Raw genomic sequence first — 14,166 nt, forward strand, 5'->3', positions numbered from 1 at the left:
AGATCTGAGCAAGGCTGTCAAAGGTAGGACATTTTGGAGGACTTGGATTCATAGGGTCGCCATGAGTCGGAAGCGACTTGACGGCACAAGAGTTGTCAACTCAACAAGTGCCCCTGACTATTAATAATATAGGAACAGTTGCATGCACTTGACATGCCTTTAACTTCTGTTTCTGTGTGCAATCTGACGAGCCAGTCTTCAAAATTATTAATCTTTTCATATAAGAAAATATGCCAGTGCCTAAAGCACCATTCAAGAGCTCTGAGAAAAAGGTGTCAAAGTGTTCGTGTAAAACTCCCTTTTGTTGTGTTTTGACTGCAAAGATACCCATCGTAGGCCTATAGAACTGTGCAAAGGCTGTAAAAAAAATGGTTCCCAGCGTATGTTACTTCTTTCTATAGCCAGTGCTGTATATCTCTTTACACAGGCCAGATCCAAGAAGCTTTTAGGGAAACTAAGTGTCTAAGGAACCATTACAGTGAGATTCTACTCACTATTTCAAATGTCTTAAAGAGTTCAACAAACTGAGGCAGAGTGGCCTATAACTGCCATCTCCATCCTTGCAGCAAGTACAGAGAAATAAATTCGTTTTAGATCTTCCCACTCTGAAACTGCATTGTGCCTCAGGACACATTTAAATTGCAAGTTACTGAAGTTTCCTCATCATCACTCTGGCAAAATCTTTCTCTACAATGCTGAGTAGAGAAATTTCACAACATTTGTAACTGTTGTTTCTTTTTATGTACAAAGCTTAACAGATTAAAACTGTGTCTGTGCTCTCAATGAGATATAGAGGCTTCTCAGATCGCATCATTCTCATAATATCTCATAAAGTCCGAGCTCTGAGAATTAAGAGTTAACAGCCAGCCCTTTTGGTGCTACAATTCCAAACCAGGATGTCATAAATATTTGGAAGGATGCTGTCACAAAATACCAGTAAATTGGTGCCGTTACATTTGTGCTGCCCATTTATTTATTTTTAAAACCTTTATATTCTGCCTTTTCCCATGGTTTAAGATGGCTTACAGTACATAACTGAACAATCAAATAACAATAAAACCCCAATCCTCTCCACATAATAAATGCCTGAACGTTGTGTGTATTAAGTGCCATCAACTCGCTTCCAACTCATGGCAACTCTATGAATCAACGTCCTCCAAAACATCCTGTCGTTAACAGCCTTGCTCAGGTCTTGCAAACTGAGGGCCATGGCTTTTATAGCGTCAATCCATCTCAGGTTGGGTCTTCCTCTTTTCCTGCTGCCTTCAACTTTTCCTAAAATTATTGTCTTTTCCAGGGACTCTTTATCTTCTCATAATGTGAAGAAAGTATGATAGCATCAGTTTAGTCATTTTAGCTTCTAGGGTCAGTTCAGGCTTGATTTGATCTAGAACCCACCGATTTGTCTTTTTTGGTGGTCCACATTATCTATAAAATTCTATTCCAACACCACATTTCAAAGGAATCTACTTTCTTCCTATCAGCTTTCTTCATTGTCCAACTTTCATACCCATACATAGTAATGGGGAATACTATAGCATGAATTAACTTAATTTTAGTTGCCAGTGACACATCCTTACACTTAAAAATCTTTTCTAGTTCCTTCATGACTGCCCTTCCCAGTCTTAATCTCCTTCTGATTTTTTGGTAGCCGTCTCCCTTTTGGTTGATGATGGAGCCAAGGAATAGAAAGTCTTGAACAATTACAATTTTCTCATTGTCAACCTTAAAGTTGACAGTAGTCATTACTTTTGTCTTCTTGATGTTCAGCTGTAGTCTTGCTTTGGCACTTTCTGCTTTAACCTTCATCAGGAGTCATTTCAGGTCATCGCTATTTTCCGCCAGTAATGTGGTATCATCTGCATATCTCTAATTGTTAATGTTCCTCCCCCCAAATTTTAACCACCTTTATCTAAGTTTAATCCATCATTTCTTATGATATATTCTGCATATAGATTAAAGAGATAGGGAGATAAAATGCATCCTTGTCTGACACCTTTGCCAGTTGGAAACCATTCTGTTCCTCCATATTCTGCCCTAACAGTACTCTTGTCCAGAGTACAGGTTGCACATCAAAACAATCAGATGCTGTGGCATACTCATTTCCTTTAAAACCAGCCATAGCTTTCCCCTTCCAATTCTATGATTCTAGGAGAGTACTGTGTGTATGGGGAGGGGCTGTGGCTCAGTGGTAGAGCATCTTCTTGACATGCATGATTTTCTTCTGAAATTCTCTCGTATGCTCCAGGAACCAAAGTAAATTTGCAATATGATCTTTAGTGCCTCTTCCTTTTCTGAATCTAGTTGACCATCTGGCATTTCTTGTTCCATGTATGGTAATAGCCCGTTATAAGATTTTGAGCATCACTTTACTCGCGTGAGAAATTAATGTGATGGTCCGACAGTTGCTGCAGTCTTTGAAGTCTGCTTTTGAAACTGGAATCAACCAACAGTTTCCAGTCTGTGGGCCATTGTTTTGTTTTCCATATTTGTTGGCATATTCTTGTTACAATTCTGATGGACTCCATTTCTATGGCTTGGAGTAGCTCTATTGATATCCCATCTGTTCCTGGTGATTTTTTCTCCCAATTGCTCTCAGTGCAGCTTTCACTTCCCTTTCTAAAACAGAAGGCTCTTCTTCGAAAGCTTCATCTGACCTACCCTTATAGCACCTGCTAAATATTTCCAAGCATGCACACTCTCACCTTCTCAATGAGTCCATGCCATAAAGTGGGAGCAATCACGACAGAGAAAGCATGAACGTTCCATGATGCCAAGCAGGCCTTTGTTTTCTGGGTCCCAGGTAGTGAATGTCCTTAATGGTCATGACCATCACCTTGCATTCAACTTGGAAATAAACTAGCAGCTGATCAACCCATCTTAAAACAGGCAAGATGTGTTCACAAAGGCAAGGCCCTAACAACTGGGCTGCGGCATTCTGAAGCAGCTGCAATTTCTGGATTGTCTTCAAGGGCTGCCCGAAGTAGAACATATTACAGCAGTCCAATTATGAAGTTCCAAAAACAGGGATTAATGTGGCCAAGTTGACTGAGTCTAGGAAAGGAAAGAGCTTGCAAATCAGATGCAGAAATATTTTAGAAGATTTGTGCCGTTTATTATATTGCTTCTAGTAATCTGAAACAAGAAATACATTTATTCTGAACCTGTTAATGATCTCTCTACTGCTAACAATCAAGTTACAACCATGTTTTCACTATCTAATTGTAATAAATTTGGATCAAATTTGCTGGGTATGCTCAAAAATTGAGGGAAAATTATATTGAGGTTAACTGGTGAATTGTAAAGATATTACAGGAGACGTGATTTAGTTTCTGTAGCCGTTTCCCTATAAATGTGAGTTAAACTATACTGATTCCAATTTTCTGAGCTCTACAAAAGATGCAGAGTGTTCTAATCAATGCTGAATTGTTGTTATGATCCATATTACTTGACCCTGGCTAGTATTTGAATGGGAGACCTCCAAGGATTACCAGGGCCGTGTCATGGAGACAGGTAATGGCAAACCACCTGTGAACGTCTCTTGCCTAGAAAACCCTACAGTGGTCACCTAAGTCAGCTATGACTTGACAGCAAGAAAGAAAGAAAAAAGATCCATATTAGTTACAACAGTGATAATTTCAGCCTCATGAATTTCCAAGAGACATGCTTATGTCCTCCAACACCACAACAAAGCGCTAAGGTCAATTTTTCCACACTTAAGCTCCTCAGCCTGCATGGTGCTCCAGATGGTAATTGACAATGAGTCAATGTTTTAGCTTAGCTTTTCACGGTAGGGGCTGTATCTGACTGATTTGTGAAAGGTAGCTCTGTTAGTGAATCAGCTGCTGTCAGGGAACCATCTGTTTTACTACAGTATCAATTGAAGTAGTTTCCCACCCAGCATGACATCTGCTTGTTTATCTCGGGTTAAGGCTTCTCTTATCACTTATTGAAAAATTATAAATTACATACCTGGAAATGACACCGAGAAGCTCCCAGTCTGCCTGGTCCTAATTAAATCAGTTCAATTTCATTAGCAGGATCCTTTTGTTCTAGTGAATACCCTTCCAGCATCTATATAACATTCATGTGCACATACAAATTCAATTAATTTTTGAAGGATTAGAGATCACGGAGGATTAGTATCTATGGCATGAGAGATGTATGGAAATCTTTTCCAGAGCAACTTCATTTCTCCTGTGAAGCACGCTGTACGTCTGGATGATTTGGAAGAAATAGAACTGCTGCTTGCATTGGATTATATTGTAATGGGACGCTATGTGGCGTACACAATAAAATCACTCAATTAAGACTATGGAATAACTAGGATTCATATAATGGTGGCTGCACTGTACGCCACAAGATTAGTTTCACATAAAAATTTACAAGATCATATATCCTTTTGCTATAATTCATATAATTTGCATAATGCTTGTGCAATCTAATTTTTAGATGGTTGCAATGCACGGAAGCAAAGGAAATTCCTTCCATGCCTTCAACAAACTTTTTTTTATATCACCTAGGGCAGTTAAGGGAAGAAACTACCTCAGGATTGTCAGTGACTACACACATTTTTCTTCCTTTCTTTGAAATTCACCAAATGAGTTTATGCAAATGTTTTATAACATAGCGAACATTAGCCCCTTTTAAACAAATGATAATGATAAATCATTATCTATTACTACAGTCTTTATGGATACTGAGCCCAAATGTATATTTGTTTGTTGCCTCAACTCAAGAAGGACATTTGAGGAGTTAGTTTGGGTCAGGATTTTCACATCCAACAAGGTGATGTCTGGGAATCAGGGCTGTGCATGTGGTTCCTGATTCTGGATTTATAACTGTGTGCATTCTGGTAAGGATCGGATGCAGATGTGCACTTGCAGTCTAGTTGATTTACAGCGCTGTATATTTCAGGTAGGATTGCACCTTCCTATCCCACTTGATATGTCCAGTCTGATGTGTACAGTCATTGCCTCCTGTTACTATCCTTCTGTCCACAGAGATTGTTGTCAAGATCCTAGTGTTTTATAGTAAGTCTACTATTTCTGGATCTGTAATTGTTATGTACAGAAAAAAAGGCAAATTTTGAAAAAGTGTCTTGGGGTTGGACAATGTAGGCTTCTCTCTAAATAGTATACTAGCTATCACTGTCTTGTAAATTGGATTTAAAAAAATGACCCCACTCAAAAATGTGTAATAGTTCAACTTTTTAGAAGCCTCCCAATCTCAGAACATCACCTCTGAACTCCAGAAAGACCTCTGCAGCCTATTTCTACCTTTCGTATCCCCAGACTGTCACACAAAAACTGCCTAGTTAATCATGTCCATGATCTCCTGCAGCATTTTTTGCTCCTTGCCTGTTCTCGCTGTCTTGGATCCCATTATCTCCTATCACTGCTGACACTTCAGACTCCCAGGGTGAGATCGGCTGCAGCCTCTTCTGGTCTGATTTCCCAACCTGTAAATGCTACAAAGTGTTGCAAATACTCCTTTGGAAGGATCTGCAGATGCAAATGGCCACTGTACTTTTAACTGGTGTGTAGAAAAAGGTGTTTCAGCAAGTGCAGATATTCTGATCCCTGCATCTTCCAAATTTCCTTCCTCTATACCAAGGGTATCAAACTCATTCATTACGAGGGCCTGATAACGTGTGGATAACTTTCTGGTTAGTTTAAAGTTTTGTTACTTTTGTTTGGCATAGCCTTCTGATCAGTGGCGTAGCGTGGGGGGTGCAGGGGGGGCCGGCCGCACCGGGCGCAACATCTGGGGGGGCGCACTCGCAGCTCTCTGCCCCTGCCTGGCTCACTCACTCACTCTCTCTCACTGCAGTGAAGACGTCTTCCAACCATTCATAAGCCGCGGTATCCAAAAAACCCTTTCAAAGCGGTGTTTTTTGTATAACATTTTCAAACTCTCAGCAGGCCTCCAGGGGGCGGGAAAGCCGCGGCCCCGCTCCCCAACTCACGGCAGGGCCGCCTCAGGCATTAATCTCCCTCCCCCTCGCCGCTGAGGCAGGGCCGCACGGCGGAGCCCACAGCGTCGGCCTCACCCGGCCCAGCCCACCTTGGGGGTGGGACTCAGCAGCTCCTCCCTGCCGGGCCAGCGGAAGGGGGGGGGGAGTTTCAGAGGAGGCTGGAGGGCGGCGGCCGTCTTGTTTGTGGCGAGCAGAGGCGGCGGGGAAGGAGGGGTGGGGGGCGAAGGCGAGACAAAGCTGAAGGGCGCGGGGCGGCGCTGGGCCCTGAGAGAGGCGCCGGTCCCGCGAGGGCCGTCCCACCGGCCCGGGAGCGCCGCCTGCAACAGGTTCCTGGGCACGCGAGGCCGCCGCACTCCTCCAGGCCTCGGCCGTTGGTCTCCGCCTCGGTCCCGGGTGGTGGGAGCCGGCGCCACCCGCCTCAATGCGGTTCGGGGCGAAGATGATGCCGGTAAGTGGCCTCTGGGTTGCCATAAGTCGGCTGCGACTTGACGGCACTTTACACACACACACACACACATTGTTAGAGAAACCACTTGTGGATTAGAATTTGATGCTTAGTGAGAATTGCCTCCTGGACTTTTCTTTTTCAAACTCATCTTCCACTTATTACTAATTGGTGAATTTGAATTGTATACAGTTAATTTAGTTTTGCAGCATGGGCCAATTTACTATACATCTTTGCCTCCTGTGGCCAGGATGTGCACAGAGGTGTATAGCAAGCATCATATCAGTAAACAGTAAATATATGTTTTGGGCATATGAAAATGAATGGGGGGGGGGTACATGAAGTCCCAAAAGGAAGCCAGTGGCTGCTTTCCACCTAAACAACACAGGAGGAGTATGGCCCAAAGACAAGCAGGCATAAGGTTTGTATTGCATCTTCCAAACACCTCTTAAACACAAATTATTAAGTACAGAGGTATTTGCAAGTCCCACAGCTGCTTGGTATACCGAAGGCCCCAGGTTCAGTCATTTTACTTTAATTACATCAGCACAAACAATACATGTGCTTAGGGGGTAAGGGTTTCTTTAACTAATCTAGTGGAAGAGACTCGAGTGCTAAAATCCACGGGTTAGGGGGCGCAAATTACTTGCCTTGCCCCGGGTGCTGACAACCCACGCTACGCCACTGCTTCTGATAACCATCGCCTCAAAAAAGTGGGGGTCATTCCCCAGCAGCTTCCATAGTGAAGGTTGATAACAATTCATTTAGGATAAGTTGAGGATGAGATAGTGGCTTTCTGAAGACCATCCAGTGATAATCCATGGACCTTACTTGTAAAGGCCCATCATTTCTTTAAGTACAATGGATATGTACAAAGATTTCCCGCACTGATTTACACATTTTAAGAAATTTCTAAGCAGAATGCTATTTCAGCCTCTCCAAAGCAATACTGCAAAGGCTTCCTTTATGCTATAACGTCATTTTTTAAAAGCTGCATAGCAAAATGCAAGTGCAAACATGAGCTTTTGGAGGAATGACGGCTCCTTTCATGTAAGCGTGCATGGGCACATAGAGCATTTTTCTTATGGTGCCTGGAAATGTAATGCACATAAAATAACACCACTCCATTTTTGACTGAAGACACATGTGGTAAGATCTGAAAGTTATGGAAATAGCTTTCTTGTGCTGCACTTAAATGCATTTTGAAATAAAAGACGTGTGCCTATGTTCTCTCTAAAAGCAATAAGTCCTAGGGTCTAAATTATTTTGGGCTGGTGATTAAGTTTCCGCTTAGTCCTTTTTACTGTGTAAAACTTCCAAACTGAAGCTTACCACTGAGCTAAGTCTGAGTTCTTGCAAATCTCCAGTCTCATGACTAAAAGCCATAAACAGCAGATTCTTATTTTCAGTGTATCAGACCATTAAGCCCTCCAGCTTTTCCTGACATTTTGTTCCGTATACTTTTTTATATCTCAGAAATGTGATACAAACTTAGTTGCACAGTGTATATACCCTTCAACAGTCTTTGTCCTCTCATTTTTTGCTATGCATGTTGTTGCTACATTGACAAGTAGGTTAACAACAAACCATTTGAAACGTCTATTATTTTATTTTCAAACAAAATACTACTATCACTGTTTTATCATTTGGTTATTTAATGCCAATAGTGCACTTAAGAAATGGGAAATGAACCCAAACACACACAATGAAGCCACCAAAGAGCTCTACTGGCAAGAGAAATTGTAACTGTAACATCTATCGCTCCAAAATACATGGGTATAATCAGCTGGTCTGGCTGTCTACTCTCTGTGGAAAAATTAGTGTATTCGGTTAAGCTTTTCATTTTGTCACTAGGTTATTTTGTTCTCTACCTGTATCAGCCACTGAAATAATTATGAGGGGAAGCATTGTTCCATTTATCTGCATCAATTTGCTCTGAATTCCCCCCCCCCTTTTTGCACACCAAAAGTTTTCAGTTCTGCATTTGATTTTGCAATAAGAAAAGCTTTCTTGTTTTAAAAGGAGAACCTATTGCAGTATGACTCAAAAGACTGGAGGGCTGCTTTAACTATCTTGCCTTTGTTCTTATTATATCCCCTTCTGTATTACAACAGGAATTTTTCAAAGACACCGCTCAAACAATAACAATCCTCTCACTCTCCCTCTTTCAAATTCTTGGGCAGCAAGAGAAAAATACTGAATAGAAATCAGGCAGATTTAAACCTAGGACATAACTCTTATTGCCTAAAATCACAGACCGATGCAAACAGAACATATTCCAAAGGCTTTCAATGGTAGGAGAATTTTTGTTCCACCTGTAACTCTAGCAAGTGTTACACAGGTAGCCAAAACAGTGTACAGCTGCTTTCCATTGATAATTATTGCACATTTTACTGCAACCCTGCTCTGATCATCAGCTCCAGCAGCTACCAATTACTACTGCATATGTCAGACTGCCCCTTGGTTATTGCTCCTGCCTTTGTTTGCATGCCCCACCCACCTGAAAATGGTTCCCTTGCCTTGATCTCCTCTCTGTTCGCACCTGAAGTCTTTGGGCACATTGGTATGCTGGTTCTTCCCTACTTGAAACTTCATCTCCCACAAATATAGTGTACTGGCCAGGCAGGCTGGTGAGAGCTGCTACTGCAACATGGTGTAGAAGGAGCTGAGAGCGGGCGTGGCAGGAAGCGGTGGAGGGTACAGAAGCCAAGGCTTCTGCAGCCTGGGCGGCTGCACAGAAACAGTGGGATCAGCAGTGGTAAGGCAAAGTCTAGGAAGAAGTCAGGCCAGGGTCTCTAACGTATCACAGGCTAGGCAGCAAGGGTCGTCGTTAAGCAGTCCAAGGTCTGGGTTACAGGCAAGGCGGTAGGCGTCGTCTTCAAACAGTCCAAGGTTGTTCTCAGGCAAGACAGCAAACGGAGTGGTGCTTAGCTGAAACCGAAATTCAGTATATTGCTTCCACGCCTAGGCTGACTTTCGCCATTCCTTAAATCTGGCCAGCTATCAGAGTGAGGTTGGTCCTGTCATCACTCACTGTCATTCTCTACAGCTGGAATGCCTCTCCGGCTTTGCAGCCGGGCCGATCATCTTCTTTCATGCAGCAGGCTCCAGAGTTTCTGTCTTCGGTGAACTGTGGGGGAGGTCTGTACTGAGTCTCTGGCAGGCGGGTTTCCAAGGGGGACTAGAATTCCTCGGCCTGGCTAGACGTAGAAACATCTGACGGCTCTTTAATTCAGCATCTGGCTCAGAAGGCTCTTCAGCTGTATTTGTGGGAGGGTCAGCTGCCAGTGGGATGGCCAACTGCTCCAGTTCTGCATCTGAGGCCTTGGACTTGGGCACAGGGGGGGCATGACAATAGGAACACCCAATGAAAGTGATAGGCAGGAAAATCAGACAAACAAAACCCATACATATTTGAACAATTCATCGCTAAGTTATGAAACTCACTGCCACAGGATGCAATGCTGGCCACTAGCATAGTTGGCTTGTCTAGTTCCACTGGGGTCAGGCGTGAGTCTCATCCTCCAAAGTTGCTTTAGTTGGGCAAGTGTCCCAGGGTACAGCAAGAGAAGGGGAGTTCTCGTCACCCAGTTTCCACACTTCAGCCAATTATTTGTTTTCACATGCCAGAGAATGAGCCTGGCGCTTCCTCCCCGGCTGTTCTGGGCACACCTTTTAAATTTGCTCAGCCAGTCCTCCCTCTCCAGCCCAGTACTGGGAGTGACAGGCCCCTGGGCCAACGAACCTTTGCCTTGGATTGATGAGCTCACTGGCCCTTCCCCATGAACTTCTTTAAAGAGCTGGCAGCCCCATAGAGTTAACAGCTCCGGGTTGGGAAATACTTGGAGATTTTTTTGGGGTGGAGCCTGAGGAGGGCGGGGTTAGGGGAAGAACTTCAATGCCATAGAGTCCAATGGCCAAAGTGGCCATTTTCTCCAGGTGAACTGATCTCTATCAGATGGAGATCAGTTGTAATAGCAGGAGATCTCCAGCTAGTACTTTGAGGTTGGCAACCCTATTGACCCACCTGACCTCCTCTAAGAAGATCAGGGCTGCCTGTTCTCCGTGTTTCTTTGTCAGAACTCCCCTCAGTGCCAGGGTCATCTCTCAGGGTAGGAACTTGGGCGGGTTGGGGTCTGTTGCTGAACATGCCACTGAGAGCCAGCTGGGCTCCGTCTGGGGAAACCCCCAGATTTGTAGAAAAACCCATAAGCAAACATGTAAAAAAAAGAGAAATGAAATAGATCAGCTAAATTCCAAGAGAGATCTCGTGAGTGTCAGGACATCTCAACAACAATCTGTCTGGAGCTGGACCAGAAAGCTCATCCTGCTACTTTCTCCTCCAAGAGAAGTATATATCCTCACCACCAGCATCACATGGTTCTATGACTCCCCTATGGCCAAGGGCCATTGTGGCCCCTTAGTGCTCATCTGTGGCATGCATCCCATGCTCTCTGGCTGCTTTGCCTGCAATCATACTTTTGCAGCCTGTCTGTTGTCTTCCAGATCACTGAATCTTTATTTATTTTTTAAAGATAGCCAGGGAGAGGGAGAGGGGAAGAGCTAGCAGTGGGAATGGCTAGCTTTTTTTTCTCCTTCTTGTGAAAGACTTAGGTGCGAACACAGCAGCAGGCCTATTTTCTTCTTAGGTTTGGTATACATGGAGTTCAGCTGGCCTCTCCCTCCCCCACACCATTTCCTTCCTTTTCCCTTTCCCTCTTTCCTCCCACCCTCACTTTCCTTTTAGCCCTTCCCCTGTCCCTTCCTATTCTTTTCTTTGGACCTTCAGGCTTCCGGGTGGCTGTTGGTCTCCCTGCTGTCACCTTTATATTTTTTGACTGACCTCCTCTGATGAGGGCAGCTGACTTTATGAGCCAGTTATGTAGTCCAGGGCGCCTTCTTGTAATTTTAGAACTGGGATTATGGTTTGAAAATTGTAGGTTTTAATGCTTTAATGTTGATGTTATTGAACTGTTCTTGGAAGCCGCCCAGTGCCCAGCCGTGCTGGGGGAGGGCGGGGTACAAATCAAATAAATAAATAAATACAATTTCTAAGAATACGTCCTCAATCTAACAAAGAGCCTATGACTCCTGGGTGGGGGGACATAATTGTAACATTAAAGGCTGCCTTTTCAGCCACGGCTAAACCATTGCATTGTGCTTCTCAAACAGCTTCCCAAAATGCTTTGTAAAATCCTCCGCCCCTTGTTTAGCAATCCATTTCTGATGGTATCTAACTCCTAGCAAACACCACTTTAAGCTTGCTGGTTACTGACTTGGCAACCCTAAGACAGATATAGGTTTATGGACTGGCTTGTGATGGAGATTCCTGTCTATTGTCCTGGGAGATGCTAGAGAAAATAAGTATATATAACTTTGAATGTAAAACTCAATGGAGCTGGCTTGCTGGGGAGGGCAGACTACAAAGCTGAAAAATAAAATAAATAAAGTAGGTGAATGCAAACTACCAGCTTAACCACCTGGGTTAGTGTGAGGAAGTTTTGTTTGCTGCTTACAGGGTTCTAACGCTCTGCAGTACAGATGACTGTGGCTGGTTTTATAATAAATTGTGATTCCTATTGCTCCACCCCTAGTTACAGATATATTCTGTTGCTATGGAGTGGCAGTGTTGGCTTTGTGTGTTGCTGAAGAGTTTTGCACTGGTTTCTCTTTTTGTTTTTTTGTTTACAGCAGTAGATGGCTGGATGTGAAGTTCTATTCTATATATGTTTTCCCCACATACTCTTTGTAGATTTTGCTCTTTTTAAAAAAGATGTCTTCATTGTGCAGAATATAAACAACACTTCACTCAATGAATCATTTCATTGTATAGACTGTGCTCAGCTTACAGTACTATCAATGAATCAATTACCTCTATGAAACGGGGGGGGGACAGGGGGGGACAGGAGAGAAGGCGAGCCATTGCTTAAAGCTTGCTGCGTGACCTTGGGCCAGTTACACACTCTCAGCCTAACCTACCTCATAGGGTTGTTGTGAGGACAAAATGTAGCCTGGGAGAATGTATAGCAGTTTGAGTACCATTGGAGAGAACAGTAGGGTATAAATGAAGGAAATAAATAAAGGAACACTGTAGCCAGGAAACAGTACAACTAAGAGGAATATATTTCCTCATACTCTACATCACTAGCCACACTATTCTAATATAGATGCCATACAATTTCTAGAGTAATTTGAAGAACACTATAGCACATGTAAGAATGCATGGCGGGCGGGGCGGGGGGAATCCTTGCCTGCTTGCATGTAATACACTTTCATCTCTTAGTCCTGGTAAGGGAGTATTCAATACTACTGGGAAGGCATGTCTGAAACTGGGTCAACAGGGATAAAGTCACACAGTCTGTAAGCCTTTGAAACCACACACAGAGAGCAGCTCACTTGCTGCATGCTGTGGTTTAGAAAAACACCACACTGGCAAGTAGAAGTAATTTCATATAGTTTGATGCGTCAAGGGGACTTCCAGCTTTGGTCTTTGCTACAACATGTTGCTTTACTGTCTCCTCCAAAAATCAATAAGACCTCGTATGTCTCTGCTTAGAGCATAAGCCATCTTTAAAATTCCTTTCATTGTGGTTCAGTAGTCCAGGAATAATGAACAAGGTACAGACTAACCCGGCTACTCCACTGCTCCGCCCCCGCCATGCCTTCCAGCCCACCCAGTCATGGCCTTGCACCAGCATGATCACAACAGTGCCTCATCTGTAGTGTAACGCCACAGCGGGTTTGTGTGCTGTGGTTGCTGTGCTGTTTTGGGGTGGCACAAGAAGACTTAGTGGCACTCCTGTCTCATCCAAGAAACAAGCAAGCTGTCTGTTAAAAGGAATGGATGTTGCAGCTAAATTTTCCTTACACAGAACAGTATCTTTCAAGAGGAATGTAAGAATTCCTGCTCCTTCTCACTGATATGCCTTGTAGTGAGATTTGGGAAGGGGGGCGAACAGGAGGTGCCTTGACAATTATGATGGTGGAAAGAGGTCCAGGCGTCTTCATGGCTAGGTAGAAGGGGGAAAGATGCTCTTTGACTGAGCAGGGCATCCTTTCCAGCTAGAAGAGATAATGCACCAGCCTCTTGATGTGTTAACACTTCTTGATTAGAGGGTGCAGGTTTGGTGGGCTGGAGGCCCAATGCTTAGCACCCAGATTGGCTGAAGACCCCAGCAGTGGTGGGGTCTGATAAGGGGAGCTGTTCCTTTGTTTGGGGCTTCCTTCTGGTTTTCCTGCTTGGCTCCTTTGTAGTTGGGAACTCCAGGGATTGTGTGTTTTTGCCATGAAGGATGACTGAGGAAAATGTCTGCAAAAGAGGGATGCAGATGTATCAGGGTGGAGGCATCCTCCATCTACCCAGCTCAGATGCAACATAGATTGTGACTACTTTAGTTATCACCTATCTTTTTGTTTATTTTCCTTAATGTGGCCTAGGGTTGCCAGGTCTCTGTTTGCCATCTGCTGGAGATTTTATGGGGCAGAGCCTGAGGAGTTTGGGGAGGGGAGGGACTTCGATGCTATAGAGTCCAATTGCCAAAGTGGCCATTTTCTCCAGGTGAACTGATCTCTCAGCTGGAGATCAGTTGTAATAGCAGGATATCTCCAGCTAGTACCTGGAGGCTGGCAACCCTAATGTGGCCTGAGCCTGGCCTTTGCAATACCCTGAGTTTGTGCATTGTAGAAATAAAGGCTTGTTTCACCTGAGAAGGTCTGCACAAGTCCTTACCCACCTGCCTAGCTC

Source organism: Euleptes europaea, chromosome 5, assembly GCF_029931775.1.
Source record: "Euleptes europaea isolate rEulEur1 chromosome 5, rEulEur1.hap1, whole genome shotgun sequence".
Lineage (NCBI taxonomy): Eukaryota > Metazoa > Chordata > Lepidosauria > Squamata > Sphaerodactylidae > Euleptes > Euleptes europaea.